This window comes from Oncorhynchus keta, chromosome 21 (genome assembly GCF_023373465.1).
Source record: "Oncorhynchus keta strain PuntledgeMale-10-30-2019 chromosome 21, Oket_V2, whole genome shotgun sequence".
In the NCBI taxonomy this organism is placed as follows: Eukaryota; Metazoa; Chordata; class Actinopteri; order Salmoniformes; family Salmonidae; genus Oncorhynchus; species Oncorhynchus keta.
In genome coordinates, this window is record NC_068441.1 from 42767344 (window position 1) to 42784188 (window position 16845).

General features: G+C 46.4%; 1 protein-coding gene across 1 annotated transcript in view; it reads left to right on the forward strand.

Annotated features, from left to right (window-relative positions):
* LOC118399712 (LHFPL tetraspan subfamily member 3 protein-like) overlaps positions 1–16845 on the forward strand; it is a 47328-nt gene that overhangs the window by 14379 nt on the left and 16104 nt on the right. The gene's annotated exons all lie outside the window — the stretch shown is intronic.

Here is a 16845-nt window from a genome sequence, read left to right on the forward strand (position 1 = left end):
AGTTTTTGTTTGTCCACCCGCCTCTTGAGAATTGACCACAAGTTCTCAATGGGATTAAGGTCTGGGGAGTTTCCTGACCATGGACCCAAAATATCGATGTTTTGTTCCCCGAGCCACTTAGTTATCACTTTTGCCTTTATGGCAAGGTGCTCCATCATGCTGGAAAAGGCATTCATCGTCACCAAATTGTTCCTGGATGGTTGGGAGAAGTTGCTCTCGGAGGATGTGTTGGTACCATTTTTTATTCATGCCTGTGTTCAAAATTGTGAGTGAGCCCAGCCCCTTGGCTGAGAAGCAACCCCACACATGAATGGTCTCAGGATGCTTTACTGTTGGCATGACACAGGACTGATGGTAGCGCTCACCTTGTCTTCTCCGGACACGCAATATCCTTGCCCGTGAAGCCGTTTTTGTGCAATGCAATAATGATGGCACATGTTTCCTTGCAGGTAACCATGATTGACAGAGGAAGAACAATGATTGCAAGCACCACCCTCCTTTTGAAGCTTCCAGTCTGTTATTCGAACTCAATCAGCATGACAGAGTGATTTCCAGCCTTGTTCTCGTCAACACTCACACCTGATGTCAGCTGGTCATTTTGTGGCAGGGCTGAAATGCAGTGGAAATGTTTTTGGGGGAATCAGTTCATTTACATGGCAAAGAGGGACTTTGCAATTAATTGGAATTCATCTGATCACTCTTCATAACATTCTGGAGTATATGGAAATTGCCATCATACAAACTGAGGCAGCAGACTTTGTGAAAATTGCCACGACTGTATATGTCAAACTTACCCAGTAGCCATGGTTCAACTGGCAGGCAGTAGCCATGGTTCAAATGGCAGGCAGTAGCCATGGTTCAACTGGCAGGCAGTAGCCATGGTTCAACTGGCAGGCAGTAGCCATGGTTCAACTGGCAGGCAGTAGCCATTGTTCAACTGGCAGGCAGTAGCCATGGTTCAACTGGCAGGCAGTAGCCATGGTTCAACTGGCAGGCAGTAGCCATTGTTCAACTGGCAGGCAGTAGCCATGGTTCAACTGGCAGGCAGTAGCCATGGTTCAACTGGCAGGCAGTAGCCATTGTTCAACTGGCAGGCAGTAGCCATGGTTCAACTGGCAGGCAGTAGCCATTGTTCAACTGGCAGGCAGTAGCCATGGTTCAACTGGCAGGCAGTAGCCATGGTTCAACTGGCAGGCAGTAGCCATTGTTCAACTGGCAGGCAGTAGCCATGGTTCAACTGGCAGGCAGTAGCCATGGTTCAACTGGCAGGCAGTAGCCATTGTTCAACTGGCAGGCAGTAGCCATGGTTCAACTGGCAGGCAGTAGCCATTGTTCAACTGGCAGGCAGTAGCCATGGTTCAACTGGCAGGCAGTAGCCATGGTTCAACTGGCAGGCAGTAGCCATTGTTCAACTGGCAGGCAGTAGCCATTGTTCAACTGACAAGCAGTAGCCATGGTTCAACTGGCAGGCAGTAGCCATGGTTCAACTGGCAGGCAGTAGCCATGGTTCAACTGGCAGTCAGTAGCCATTGATCAACTGACAAGCAGTAGCCATGGTTCAACTGGCAGGAAGTAGCCACGGTTCAACTGGCAGGCAGTAGCCATGGTTCAAATGGCAGGCAGTAGCCATTGTTCAACTGACAAGCAGTAGCCATGGTTCAACTGGCAGGCAGTAGCCATGGTTCAACTGGCAGGCAGTAGCCATTGTTCAACTGGCAGGCAGTAGCCATTGTTCAATGTGATCGTCCCACTCTAGCTTGTGCTTACGTATGTCATATTGTACCATTGAACATGTGGTAACATTGAAATGTAGGTAAGATAACATTAATTATGAGTTTTTATACATGTAACACTGATAAAATGACTGGCTGTTCTAAATCTTGTCCCCTGTCAATGGTAGGGGAATTGTTAGATACTGCCAATCTCTAACACACAGCAGGAGCAGCACTGCCACAATGACTATTTGTCATGTGTGTTTGCTCTGTTTTGGCTGCCAATACTGTGTGTGTGTGTATATATCTTTATCTCTTCCTCCCTTGTTTCTTTCCTCTGTCTTTCTCCTTTTTCTCTCTCTCTCTCTCTCTCTCTCTCTCTCTCTCTCTCGTCCTTATCCGTGGGCCCAGTTGGTTGCCATGGTTCCATGACCTTCCCGTATCGTGGCGTTAACGGCTCGAGTAGCTTCTTATTTGCCACCCTGTTTGTGTTTCTGTCCTTCCTCCTCATTCCACTCTCATTACTCCTCCTTTATGTCTGTCTCGCTCTCTGTCTCACTCTCTCCTTCCGTTTCTCTCTCTATTACTGTCTCACTCTCTCCTTCTTTCTCTCTCTATCGCTGTCTCACCATCTCTTCTGTCTCTCTCTCTACCACTGTCTCACTCTCTCCTTCTTTCCCTCTCTATCGCTGTCTCACCATCTCTTCTGTCTCTCTCTCTACCACTGTCTCACTCTCTCCTTCTTTCTCTCTCTATCGCTGTCTCACCATCTCTTCTGTCTCTCTCTACCACTGTCTCACTGTCTCTCCTTCTGTCTCTCTCTCTATTGCTGTCTCACTGTCTCTCCTTCTTTCTCTCTCTCTATCGCTGTCTGTCTCTCCTGTTTCTCTCTCTATCGCTGTCTCACCGTCTCTCCTTCTGTCTTTCTCTCTACCACTATCTCACTGTCTCTCCTTCTGTCTCTCTCTATCGCTGTCTCACTCTCTCCTTCTCTCTCTCTATCGCTGTCTCACTGTCTCTCCTTCTGTCTCACTCTCTCCTTCTCTCTCTCTATTGCTGTCTCACCGTCTCTCCTTCTGTCTCTCTCTCTACCACTGTCTCACTGTCTCTCCTTCTGTCTCTCTCTATCGCTGTGTCACTGTCTCTCCTTCTGTCTCTCCCTTCCCTCGCTCTCTTTTCTCCCTTCCCTCGCTCTCCTTCTTTTTTCTCATACCGTGAGAGAGACCTAGTACAGTGTGACAGCAGAGGGATCGTGACTTGTATCTAATGTTTGAGTATGTGTGCGTGGAGAGTGTGTGTGTGTGTGTGTGTGCGTTCATCTTGAAGTCTTGCTGTGCTGATAGTTGTAAGAGCAATGCTCTTGGATAATTGGCTGCGTTGACCAATCTTACATGGGTCACTGTTCCACTAATTTGAGAAATGCTCTCACACACACACACACATACTTGCATTCACACACACACACACACACACACACACACACACACACACACACACACACACACACACACACACACACACACACACACACACACACACACACACACACACACACACACACACACACACACACACACACACACACACACACACACATGCATACATTCGTCCATAGCACCTGGTTCCCTGCTGGATGTCTCTCTTTCTCTGCTCCATCTTGTCGACTGTGGACCGTATGTTAAACTAAAGAGCAGATGACATCCCCCTCAAAATAATGCTCTTTGATTATCCAATATCAGCTTCGATGCAGGTGCTGTGAAAAGGAATGGACAATGCTACTGATAGGAAACACAATGCTACTGATAGGAAAGACAATGCTACTGATAGGAAAGACAATGCTACTGATAGGAAACACAATGCTACTGATAGGAAAGACAATGCTACTGATAGGAAACACAATGCTACTGATAGGAAAGACAATGCTACTGATAGGAAAGACAATGCTACTGATAGGAAACACAATGCTACTGATAGGAAAGACAATGCTACTGATAGGAAAGACAATGCTACTGATAGGAAACACAATGCTACTGATAGGAAAGACAATGCTACTGATAGGAAAGACAATGCTACTGATAGGAAAGACAATGCTACTGATAGGAAACACAATGCTAATTCAAAAGAGCTGAAATTGGAACTGGGAAGTAGAATGAACGGTGTCATTATTAAATTAATTGGCATTCATTCAAAATGATACCTGATATAAACTGAGTAAAAGGTTATGTTATGGAGATGAATAAGATAGTGCTTCAACCAATATGAAATGTTGCTGAGGTGTATACAGTAATCTAACACAAGTGGGTTAAGATAATTTATAATTCTTAAAAGACCTGAAGCACTGTACAGGATGTTTCTTCCAGTGTGGTTTAGTAGTTCTGATGTACTATTTACAGTATGTGTATGTTTGTGTGCCTTTGATGGCTTTGATTTATTCCCGTATGTGATCATGTGCTTGTGAAAATGTATTTGTGTGTGTGTGTTTGCGTGTGTGTGTGTGTGTGTTTGCTTGCTTGTCTGTGTGTGTGTGTGTCTGTGTGTGCAGTCTGGCGTTAGTGTTGGGTTGACAGTTAAGTCATTTGTTCCTCCACCTCACGCCCCTTTCTCCCAGCTGGGCCAACGAAAAGTTAATTAACACCTATGGAACTCTGATGCCTCGAGGGACATCTGGGAAATGTAGTTATGTTCAAAGAGCATGGGACTTTTCCAAGTTCTTCCACACTGTTCTCGACAAACCATTTCTGTATGGACCTGGCTTTGTGCGGAGGGCATTGTCATGCTGAAACAGGAAAGGGCCTTCCCCAAACTGTTGCATCAAAGTTGGAAGAACAGAATCGTATAGATTGTCATTGTTTGCTGTAGTATTATGATTTCCCTTCACTGGAACTAACGGGCCCGGACCATGAGAGACAGCCACAGAATATTATCCCTGCTCCACCAAACTTTACAGTTGGCACTATGCATTCTAGCGGGTAGCATTCAAATCCAGGTTTGTCAGTCGGACTGGCAGATGGTGAAGTGTGATTCATCACTCCAGAGAACGTGTTTCCACTGCTTCCACTGCTCCAGAGTCCTCCAGAGTCCAATGGTGGCGATAACCTGCTCTCTGTGGCATCAGACCAGTCTATGAAATCAGCAGGGAACCAGTTAGATGACACACCACCAGATCATCTGATAGAGGATACATCCCAAATAGCACCCTATTCCCTATATAGTGCACTACTTTTGACCAGGGCCAATAATGCACTACTTTTGACCAGAGCCCTATGAGCCATATCAAAGTAGTACACTGCATAGGGAATAGAATGCCATTAGGGATGCAAGCAAATAGACACTCACGGCCTCCCGGGTGGCGCAGTGGTTAAGGGCGCTGTACTGCAGCATCAGCTGTGCCTTCAGAGACTCTGGGTCCGCGCCCAGGCTCTGTCGTAACCGGCCGCGACCGGGAGGTCCGTGGGGCGACGCACAATTGGCCTAGCGTCATCTTGTGGTGGGCCGGGCGCATTGTGCACTAACCAAGGTTGCCAGGTGCACGGTGTTTCCTCCGACACATTGGTGCGGCTGGCTTCCAGGTTGGATGCGCGCTGTGTTAAGAAGCAGTGTGGCTTGGTTGGGTTGTGTATCGGAGGATGCATGACTTTCAACCCTTGTCTCTCCCGAGCCCGGGGGTAAAAAATTTTAGTTAAATTGACACTCACATGGGACCACCACTCCTCCAGCTAATGTCGACTGGTCTCTCCATTTAGGAGCGCTTCTCCAAGCCTTATCATCGCTATTGAAGATACATGGACCTCTTTTGTTGTTTAGTAATTGTCTCCAAATCAAATAAATGCCCAATAAAGTATTTTTCTCACAAAAGAATTCAAGCTGCTCAAAAGCCCAAAGCACAATGCTAGAAAAAGCATAGAAGTAGATCTTAATAAAGGTACAGCTCTCAGTTGGTCACTACTTAGCTATATTCTTGGTGTACATCCCCTGGGTGTATCCCCTTGTCCTTTTAATTGGGAGCTGCCGCGGTTCTGCAAGAGAAAGAGTTTGTCTGAGTCCCAAATTGAACCCTATTTTCTACATAGTGCACTACGTTTGAGAAAAGCCCAGGAGCAGGACAGGAGTGATGGAGGTGGCACTAGTGTTACATCAGGGCACTGTCTCTCTGCAGACAGAACAGACAAAACTACTTCAAAGTGCTGTGTCTCAAAATGGGATCAGCTCTACACTGATCTCCAACCCGAGCACAAACGCACGCACGCACGCACGCACGCACACACACACACACACACCAGCATGTGCTTAGGGAGTGAGGGAGAATACAGTTGGGAGTTCAGCAACATTACATTTATAAAAGCCTTTTCCAAAATCCCTGACACAGATTTAAATAATTGTCAATTAATCATTAAGTCTAAATCTTGTTTAACTGTGTCTGCCAGCAACATTCAGAAGGCAGCCAATCAGAACACAGAGGAACAGGAGTGGGGAGGAATTTGATCAGGTAAATCATACTGTAACGGTTTTCTTTAGGTGAAGTAGAGGTGGACCAAAACGCAGCGTGGTGGTTATTCATGTTTTTTAATAAAGACACCAGACATGAATAAACTAACAAAAACAATAAACGTGGAAAACCAAAAACAGCCCTATCTGGTGCAAAACACAGAGACAGGAACAATCACCCACAAACACACAGTGAAACCTAGGCTACCTAAATATGGTTCCCAATCAGAGACAATGACTAACTCCTGCCTCTGATTGAGAACCATATCAGGCCAGACATAGAAATAGACAAACAAGACATCCAATATAGAATGCCCACTCAGATCACACCCTGACCAACCAAAACATAGAAACATACAAAGCAAACTATGGTCAGGGTGTGACACATACGTTGATGTCAATGGAAGAATTAAGTGAAAACTCGGGATTAGAGCACAGATCTCAAGTTAGAATTCAGGCCTAAATGAATTGTCTAAAGTCCAGGGCCATATTCATTAAGTGTAGGAGTGCTGATCTACAAAACGTTTTTAGATCATAATGAATAATCATAATCAAATCATTATGATTATTGACTAAAGAAGATGGTGCCGGAAGAAATGGCAGCCGTTTTACGGGTGACTAATTGTGCTATTATGTGTCTTTTTTCGTGATATTTGTAACTTATTTTGTACATAATGTTTCTGCCACCGTATCTTACGTCAAAAAATTGCTTCTGGAAATCAGAATCACCTCGGATTAGACAAAGATGTTTTCTTCAAAAAGCAGGAAGCACAGGATGTACTTCAGACACCCAACAAGGCCGAAATCCCCGTCATTAGCAAGAGAAAGAGACACAGGTACAGAGGACACAGGGCGGGGTGCCTCGTAAAGATACTCCGACGGCTACTGGGAAATCTGCCCTTACCATCAATATCACTTGCCAATGTACAATCATTGGACAATAAATTAGACAAGGTACGTTCACGAATATCCTACCAACGGGACATCAAAAACTATAACATCTTATGTTTCACCGAAATCGTGGCTGAATGACGACATGAATAACATTCAGCTGGCGGGATATACGCTGCACCGGCTAGACAGAACAGCACACTCTGGTAAGACAGGCGGGCTGTGTATATTTGTAAACAAAAGCTAATGCACGAAATCTAAGGAAGTCTCTAGAGTTTGCTCACCTGTAGTAAAGTCTCATGATAAGTTATAGACCACACTTACCAAGAGAATTTACATTTTAAAAAATTGTGGCTGTTTCTTTACTACCACAGACGGACGCTGGCACTAAGACCACACTGAGTCACCTGTATAAGGAAATAAGAAAACAGGAAACCGCTCACCCAGAGGCAGCGCTCCTAGAGGCCAGGACTTTAATGCAGGGAATTTTAAATCAATTTGACCAAATTTCTATCAGCATGTTAAATGCGCAACCGGAGGGAAAATAATTCTAGATCCCCTTTACTCCACACACAGAGACGTGTACAAAGCTCTCCCTTGCCCTCCATTTGGCAAATCTGACCATAATTATAACCTCCTGATTCCTGCTTACAAGGAAAAAATAAATCAGGAAGTACCAGTGACTCGGTCTATTAAAAAGTGGTCAGATGAAGCAGATGCTAAACTACAGGACTGTTTTGCTATCATAGACTGAAATATGTTCTGGGATTCCAGAACATATTCCTTCCAATGGCATTGAGGAGTACATCACATCAGTCACTGGCTTTATCAATAAGTGCATCTAGGACGTTGTCCCCACAGTGACTGTACGTACATACCCCAACCAGAAGCCATGGATTACAGGTAACATTCGCACTGATCTAAAGGTTAGAGCTGCTTATATATTGTGTACCTAATACCTCATTTTCCTTTAAAAATTGCACTGTTAGTTAGGGCTTGTAAGTAAGCATTTCACTGTACACCTGTTGTATTTGGCGCACGTGACAAATAAACGTTGATTTGATTTGATTAACGTGTATGGACAGGGAACACCTGATCCTAGATTAGCACTCCTACCCTGAGACGCTTTATGAGTACAAGCCCAGAGTTCCATCATGCAAAGGGTTCTCCTTCCTTCAGATTGAATCAGAAGGAGGGAGTTAATCAGGAGGAACGGCCCAATAAAACAACACGTTTTGGTGACCCATCTGTAGTGTGAGGTCTTGGTTTGCATCTGGCCTGTAGACCAGTGTTTCCCAACTCTGGTCCTCCACTACCCCCAACAGGACACATTTTGTTGTAGCCCATTATCGTGATCTAATGAAGTAATATAACGTTAATAGTACTCCATTCCAGTGTGATCTAATGAAGTAATATAACGTTAATAGTACTCCATTCCAGTGTGATCTAATGAAGGATTATAACGTTAATAGTACTCCATTCCAGTGTGATCTAATGAAGTAATATAATGTTAATAGTACTCCATTCCAGTGTGATCTAATGAAGGATTATAACGTTAATAGTACTCCATTCCAGTGTGATCTAATGAAGTAATATAATGTTAATAGTACTCCATTCCAGTGTGATCTAATGAAGGATTATAACGTTAATAGTACTCCATTCCAGTGTGATCTAATGAAGGATTATAACGTTAATAGTACTCCATTCCAGTGTGATCTAATGAAGGATTATAACATTAATAGTACTCCATTCCAGTGTGATCTAATGAAGTAATATAATGTTAATAGTACTCCATTCCAGTGTGATCTAATGAAGGATTATAACGTTAATAGTACTCCATTCCAGTGTGATCTAATGAAGTAATATAACGTTAATAGTACTCCATTCCAGTGTGATCTAATGAAGTAATATAACGTTAATAGTACTCCATTCCAGTTTGATCTAATGAAGTATTATAACGTTAATAGTACTCCATTCCAGTGTGATCTAATGAAGTAATATAACGTTAATAGTACTCCATTCCAGTTTGATCTAATGAAGTAATATAACGTTAATAGTACTCCATTCCAGTGTGATCTAATGAAGTAATATAACGTTAATAGTACTCCATTCCAGTTTGATCTAATTAAGGATTATAACGTTAATAGTACTCCATTCCAGTGTGATCTAATGAAGTATTATAACGTTAATAGTACTCCATTCCAGTGTGATCTAATGAAGTAATATAACGTTAATAGTACTCCATTCCAGTGTGATCTAATGAAGTAATATAACATTAATAGTACTCCATTCCAGTGTGATCTAATGAAGTAATATAACGTTAATAGTACTCCATTCCAGTGTGATCTAATTAAGGATTATAACGTTAATAGTACTCCATTCCAGTTTGATCTAATGAAGTAATATAACGTTAATAGTACTCCATTCCAGTGTGATCTAATGAAGTAATATAACGTTAATAGTACTCCATTCCAGTGTGATCTAATGAAGGATTATAACGTTAATAGTACTCCATTCCAGTGTGATCTACATATACATTACATTTACATTTACGTCATTTAGCAGACGCTCTTATCCAGAGCGACTTACAAATTGGTGCATTCACCTTATGACATCCGATCTAATGAAGTAATATAACGTTAATAGTACTCCATTCCAGTGTGATCTAATGAAGTAATATAACGTTAATAGTACTCCATTCCAGTTTGATCTAATGTGGTTAGTGTAGCGAGAGAAAGAAAGAAACAAACAAAGAACAAGAGAGAGAGAGAGAGAGAGAAAGAAATTAAGTGGCTCCCCAGGGCATGATGAATAGTGCGTGAGGAAGCAACCCGTTACGACAGTGGTTTTAATTGAAACTAAGTCATTAAAATGCTAATCAGACCAGAAAAATAAAGATGTTTGCTTTTGTGTATCTAGTGTTTAATTATTAGATTTTGTGTGTATGTGTGTGTGTTTCTACAGTACACGTATGTTTGCATGTGTCTGTTGTGCATGTGTGAGTTTGTGTGTGTGTAATGAATTTCCTCCTCTTCTTCTGAAGAGGAGAGGCGAAACGGATCAGAGGACCAATACGCGGCGTGGTAATTGTCCATGGTACTTTTTAATACGTAAAGGTACACATGAACAAACTAACAAAAACAAGAAATGTGAAAACTCAAAACAGTCCTATCTGGTGAACACACAGAGACAGGAACAATCACCCACCAACACACAGTGAAACCCAGGCCACCTAAGTATGATTCTCAATCAGAGACAACTAATGACACCTGCCTCTGATTGAGAACCATACTAGGCCGAAACATAGAAATTCCCAAAACCTAGACAAACAAACATAGACTGCCCACCCAACTCACGCCCTGACCATACTAACTAAATACAAAACACAGAAAATAAAGGTCAGAACGTGACAGTACCCCCAAAGGTGCGGACTCCGGCCGCAAAACCTTGACCTATAGGGGAGGGTCTGGGTGGGCGTCTGTCCGCGGTGGCGGTTCTGGCGCGGGACGCGGACCCCACTTCACCATTGTCTTAGTCCGCTTTATTGTCCGCCTCCGTGGCTTTCTCACCATGGCAACCCCTCTCAATGACCCCACTGGACAGAGGGGCAGCTCGGGACAGAGGGGCAGAAGCTCTGGACAGAGGGGCAGGGGCTCTGGCGCCTCTGGGCTGAGGGGCTCTGGCGCCTCTGGGCTAAGGGGCTCTGGCGCCTCTGGGCTAAGGGGCTCTGGCGCCTCTGTGCTGAGGGGCTCTGGCGCCTCTGTGCTGAGGGGCTCTGGCGCCTCTGGGCTGAGGGGCTCTGGCGCCTCTGGGCTGAGGGGCTCCGGCAGCGGCGCCGGACAGGCGGGACGCTCCGGCAGCGGCGCCGGACAGGCGGGAGGCTCCGGCAGCGGCGCCGGACAGGCGGGAGGCTCCGGCAGCGGCGCCGGACAGGCGGGAGGCTCCGGCAGCGGCGCCGGACAGGCGGGAGGCTCCGGCAGTGGCGCCGGACAGGCGGGACGCTCCGGCAGCGGCGCCGGACAGGCGGGAGGCTCCGGCAGCGGCGCCGGACAGGCGGGACGCTCCGGCAGCGGCGCCGGACAGGCGGGACGCTCCGGCAGCGGCGCCGGACAGGCGGGAGGCTCCGGCAGCGGCGCCGGGCAGGCGGGACGCTCCGGCAGCGGCGCCGGACAGGCGGGACGCTCCCGGCAGCGGCGCCGGACAGGCGGGACGCTCCGGCAGCGGCGCCGGACAGGCGGGACGCTCCGGCAGCGGCGCCGGACAGGCGGGAGGCTCCGGCAGTGGCGCCGGACAGGCGGGAGGCTCCGGCAGCGGCGCCGGACAGGCGGGGACGCTCCGGCAGCGGCGCCGGACAGGCGGGAGGCTCCGGCAGCGGCGCCGGACAGGTGGGAGCACCTGCGGGGGAGGAGACTGAGAGACAGCCTGGTGCGTGGGGCTGCCACAGGAACCACCAGGCTGGGGAGACCTTCAGGAGGCTTGGTGTTAGGAGGAGCCTGAAAGACCGGGCTGTGAGGGAGCACTGGAGCTCTGGTGCGCAACCTTGGCACCACTTCCCCAGGCTGGACAACTACTCTAGCCCGGACCCTCCAGAGTGCAGGCACAGGTTGAACCGGGCTGTGGGTAAGCACGGGAGATCTAGTGCTTACTACATGCACCTCTCCCCTAGGCTCCACTCCCACAGTTGCCCGGTACGAGCGGAGCGCAGGCAGAGGACGTACTGCACCCTCCCAGCGCCCGGAGACACAGCACGCAGAGCCGGCGCAGGATAACCTGGACCGAGACTGCGTACCGGCGACCAGACCCGCTGAGCAGGCACCATACGCCCTGGCTCAATGCCCACACTCGCATGGCACTCTCGGGGGGCTGCCCTATAGCACACCGGGCTATGGGCACGCACTGGCGACACCGTGCGCTTAACCGCATAACACGGTGCCTGACCAGTAATGCGCTGCTTATCATAAGCACGAGGAGTGAGCTCAGGTCTGCTACCTGGCTTAGTACCACACCTCGTGTGCCCCCCCCAAAAAAAAAAATTTGGGGCTGCCTCTCGTACCTGTCGCACTGCCGTGCTGGCTCCTCATATTGCCGCCGCTCAGCTTTCGCTGCCTCCAGCTCTGCTTTGGGGCTGCGATTTTCCCCAGCCCGTGCCCAGGGTCCCTCTCCGTTCAGTATCTCCTCCCATGTCCAGGAGTCCTGTGATGGTGGCCTCTGTTGTTGATGCTGCTGCTGCTGTCGTCGCTGTCCTTTACCACGCCGCTTGGTCCGATTTTGGTGGGTGATTCTGTAATGAATTTCCTCTTCTTCTTCCGAAGAGGAGAGGCGAAACGGATCAGAGGACCAATACGCGGCGTGGTAATTGTCCATGGTACTTTTTAATACGTAAAGGTACACATGAACAAACTAACAAAAACAAGAAATGTGAAAACTCAAAACAGTCCTATCTGGTGAACACACAGAGACAGGAACAATCACCCACCAACACACAGTGAAACCCAGGCCACCTAAGTATGATTCTCAATCAGAGACAACTAATGACACCTGCCTCTGATTGAGAACCATACTAGGCCGAAACATAGAAATTCCCAAAACCTAGACAAACAAACATAGACTGCCCACCCAACTCACGCCCTGACCATACTAACTAAATACAAAACACAGAAAATAAAGGTCAGAACGTGACAGTGTGGGAGTGTGGGAGTGTGGGAGTGTGGGTGTGTGTGTGTGTCTGTGTCCGTGTGTGTCCGTGTGTGTCCGTGTGTGTCCGTGCGTCCTTGTGTGCGTGTGGCTGGGGGGGTCATAGTAACGATGAATCTGAATCAATATCACGTCCTTCTTCATATCAGACTCCCTAAATATCCTTCTATCTTATTTTTCTCACAATTGTTCCATCTTTTTTGGGGTTCTTCTCCACATTTTCGCTCTCCTTTCTGACTGTATCCTTTCTATGCCAATCATTTTTTCATCCTCCCTTTCTTTCCTACTCCTTTGAGGCTTTCTTTCACTCTGGCATTCTCCCTCCATCCCTCCCTCCCATCATCCCTCTATTCCTCCACCTTCCCTCCCTCCCTCTGTTCCTCCTCCCTCCCTCCCTCCCTCCCTCCCTCCCTCCCTCCCTCCCTCCCTCCCTCCCTCCCTCCCTCCCTCCCATCCCTCCCTCCCTCCATCCATTCCCCCACCTTCACTCCCTCCCACATACCCTCCCTCCATCCCTCCCACCTTCCCTCCCTCTCACCCTCTTTTTCTCTCCCTCTTCTTCATTATCAATAATTTAAAAAAGCGCTCTGCCTCCTCTCCTCCTCGGTGTGTGTGTATGTGTGTGCGTGTGTGTGACAGCAGTGGATCAAAGGACCTTTTACCTCCACAGCGTAGATAGGCACTGGTAGATTGGCGCCCGTAGAACGGCGCCTGTAGATCGGCGCCCATAGATCGGCGCTCGTAGATTGGCGCTCGTAGACTGGTGCTCATAGATAGGCTCTCATAGACCGGTGCTCGTAGATAGGCGCTCGACGCTCGTAGACCGGCGCTTGGTGCTCGTAGATTGGCGCTCGTAGATCGGTGCTCGTAGATAGGCTCTCATAGATAGACGCTCGGCACTCGTAGATTGGCGCTCGTAGACTGTTTCTCGTAGATCGGCGCTCGTAGATCAGCGCTCATTGGGCTTTGACACTGACAGAAAACAATCTGTCTCCCTGCTCCTCTTAAAAGTAGAGACAAAATACTACTAAATCTGTATACTACAGATGAACAGAACTTCTGTCTGGAGACACTTGCTTTTTATTCTGGTTTGAAGTAGTGGGCTAAATCAGGGTCACACAGTGTTTCATGGTAGTCAAACAAATCTACTTTGAAACAAAAGTATACACCTCACACACATGATTATTGACTTTAAAAAAATAAGACATAAGAAAAAATAAGACATGTACCAATGTATTCCATTTTCAGTTTGCATACCAATATTACATGTCATATACATCAGAGAAGACTGAAATATAACAAAACTGTTTTACATGGAAACACCGGATTTTCAACTGTTTTTTCCAAATATTATTTATTAATTGTGAAATTATGAAAAATGTTGATAACATTCCATCCATGAGGACACTAGAAGGCGATTTGGTCATTGACAGCATATAAACACAACATGCAACAATTTCAAAACTGTTAAAGAGTTACAGTTCATTTAAGGAAATCAGTCAATTTAAATAAATGTATTAGGCCCTAACCTATGGATTTCATATGACTGGGCAGGGGCGCAGCCATTGTTGAGCCTGGGAGGGCATAGGCCCACCCACTTAGGAGCCAGGCCCAGCCAATCAGAATGAGTTTTTCCCCACAAAGGGGCTTTATTACGGACCAAAATACTCCTCGATCCCTCCCCCTCAGACGATCCAGCAGGTGAAGAAGCCGAATGTGGAAGCCCTGGGCTGGCGTGGTTAGGCGTGGTCTCCGGTTGTGAGGCCAGTTGGACGTATTGCCAAATTCTCTAAAACGACGTTGGAGGCGGCTTATGGTAGAGAAATTAACATTCAATTCTCTGGCAACAGCTCTGGTGGACATTCCTGCAGTCAGGAACTCCCTCAAAACTTGAGACATCTGTGGCATTGTGCTGTGTGACAAAACTGCACATTTTAGAGTGGCCTTTTATTGTCGCCAGCACAAGATGCACCTGTGTAATGATCATGCTGTTTAATCAGCTTCTTGATATGCCACACCTGTCAGGGGATGGATTATCTTGGCAATGTAAAAATGCTCACTAACAGGGATGTAAACAAAATTGTGCACAAAATTTGAGAGAAATAAGCTTTTTGTGTGTATGGAGAATTTTTGGGATCTTTTATTTCAGTTCATGAAACATGGGACCAACACTTTGCATGTTTAGTTAATATTTTTGTTCAGTGTACTTTCCTAACCCTAAATAATCTACAATATCAGAGTATTTTTAAATCTACCAACTGGTGCTGAAACGGAGACGAATATGCATATATTTAGATGTCTTTATTTCATTGATCCCTAATATTCTGAACGTGTTCTCTCAATATATTCTAGTCTGACGACAAAATTCGAACTTAAAGGTACACCGTATTTAAAGAGATGGCTTTAGATAATGTACTGAAACCCCTATTGAATGAAAAAGCCCAACTGAGTGATCCGGGTCAACAGTTTGAATTGTAACAGTCTTGATTCCATCCCTCTCCTCGCCTTGAACCAGGGACCCTCTGCACACATCGACAACAGTCAGCCACAAAGCATCTTTACCTATCGCTCAACAAAAGCCTCGGTCCTTGCAGAGCTAAGGAAACAAGAATTTCAAGGTCTCAGAGCGAGTGATGTCACCGATTGAAACACTACTAGCGCACACCACTAACTTGCTAGCGATTTCACACCGGTTTTTCACGTTCCACAAACAGTGCAAGTGCAGCAGTGTATCTCTGCTTCAAGTTGATCCCTTTGGCCGCAGGAATCCATATACAGTGCCCCTGCCTCAAGCAAAGTATGCTAAAACATACAGTGGCCGCTTGAACCGTATAATAAATGACTGTGTGTTGTGGCAAAGGACAGACGCACAACTCTTTATCTGGCTTTTTCACTGGGCTCAGCTGCAACGTCAGTGTTCTCCACTGAACCTTGGAGGAAGATTTCCTCTTCCTGCTGTTTTCGTTATTAATATTTTCTCTCTCCTTCTGGCTCAGCTTTGGTTGAGTGTAAGAGCAAGACAGAGAGGGATGCTTGCGAAGCGGGTCCATTGACAATGAGGGTTGACTTAGGATGCAGTGTGAAATGCAGTGTCACATTTAAAAAAACTTGATTTCTTTCCATCGCTTTCCTTTTTGCTCCATGTCCCCTTATTTTGTACACTTTCGTTACTCCCAAAATGTTGTTGCCTACATCTCACCTAACCCTCCCAACACAACACCGTTCCCGTGCGCTGTCCCCCCTATACTACTCCCCCATTCCATACCCCCTGCATCTACCTCCTTACCCCCTCTCTAGTGTACACTTCATTTATCCTCCTCACCACCCTCTAAATCTGTACACCTCATAATATTTCCCACTTCCCCAAAACTACACATGAACAAAATTATGTGGACACCTGTTTGTCGAACATCTCATTCCAAAATCACGGGCATTAATATGGAGTTGGTCCCCCCTTGCTGCTATAACAGCCTCCACTCTTCTGGGAAGGCTTTCTACTAGATGTTGGAACATTGCTGTGGGGACATGCTTCCATTCAGCAACAAGAGCATTAGTGAGGTCAGGCATTGTTGTTGGGCAATTAGGCCTGGCTCGCCATCAGCGTTCCAATTAATCCCAACGGTGTTCCATGGAGTTGAGGTGAGGGCTTTCTCAAACCGATCTCGACAAACCATTTCTGTTTGAACTTTGCGTTGTGCACGGGGGGCATTGTCATGCTGAAACAGGCTGGAAGCACGGAATCGTCTAGAATGTGATTGTATGCTGTAGCGTTAAGATTTCCCTTCTCTGGAACTAAGAGGTCTAGTCCAAAACATGAAAAACAGCCCCAGACCATTATTCCTCTTCCACCAAACTTTACAGTTGGAACTATGCATTGGGGAAAGTATCAAATCAAATGTATTTATATAGCCCTTCTTACATCAGCTGATATCTCATAGTGCTGTACAGAAACCCAGCCTAAAACCCCATCAGCAAGCAATGCAGGTGTAGAAGCATGGTGGCTAGGAAAAACTCCCTAGAAAGGCCAAAACCTAGGAAGAAACCTAGAGAGGAACCAGGCTAT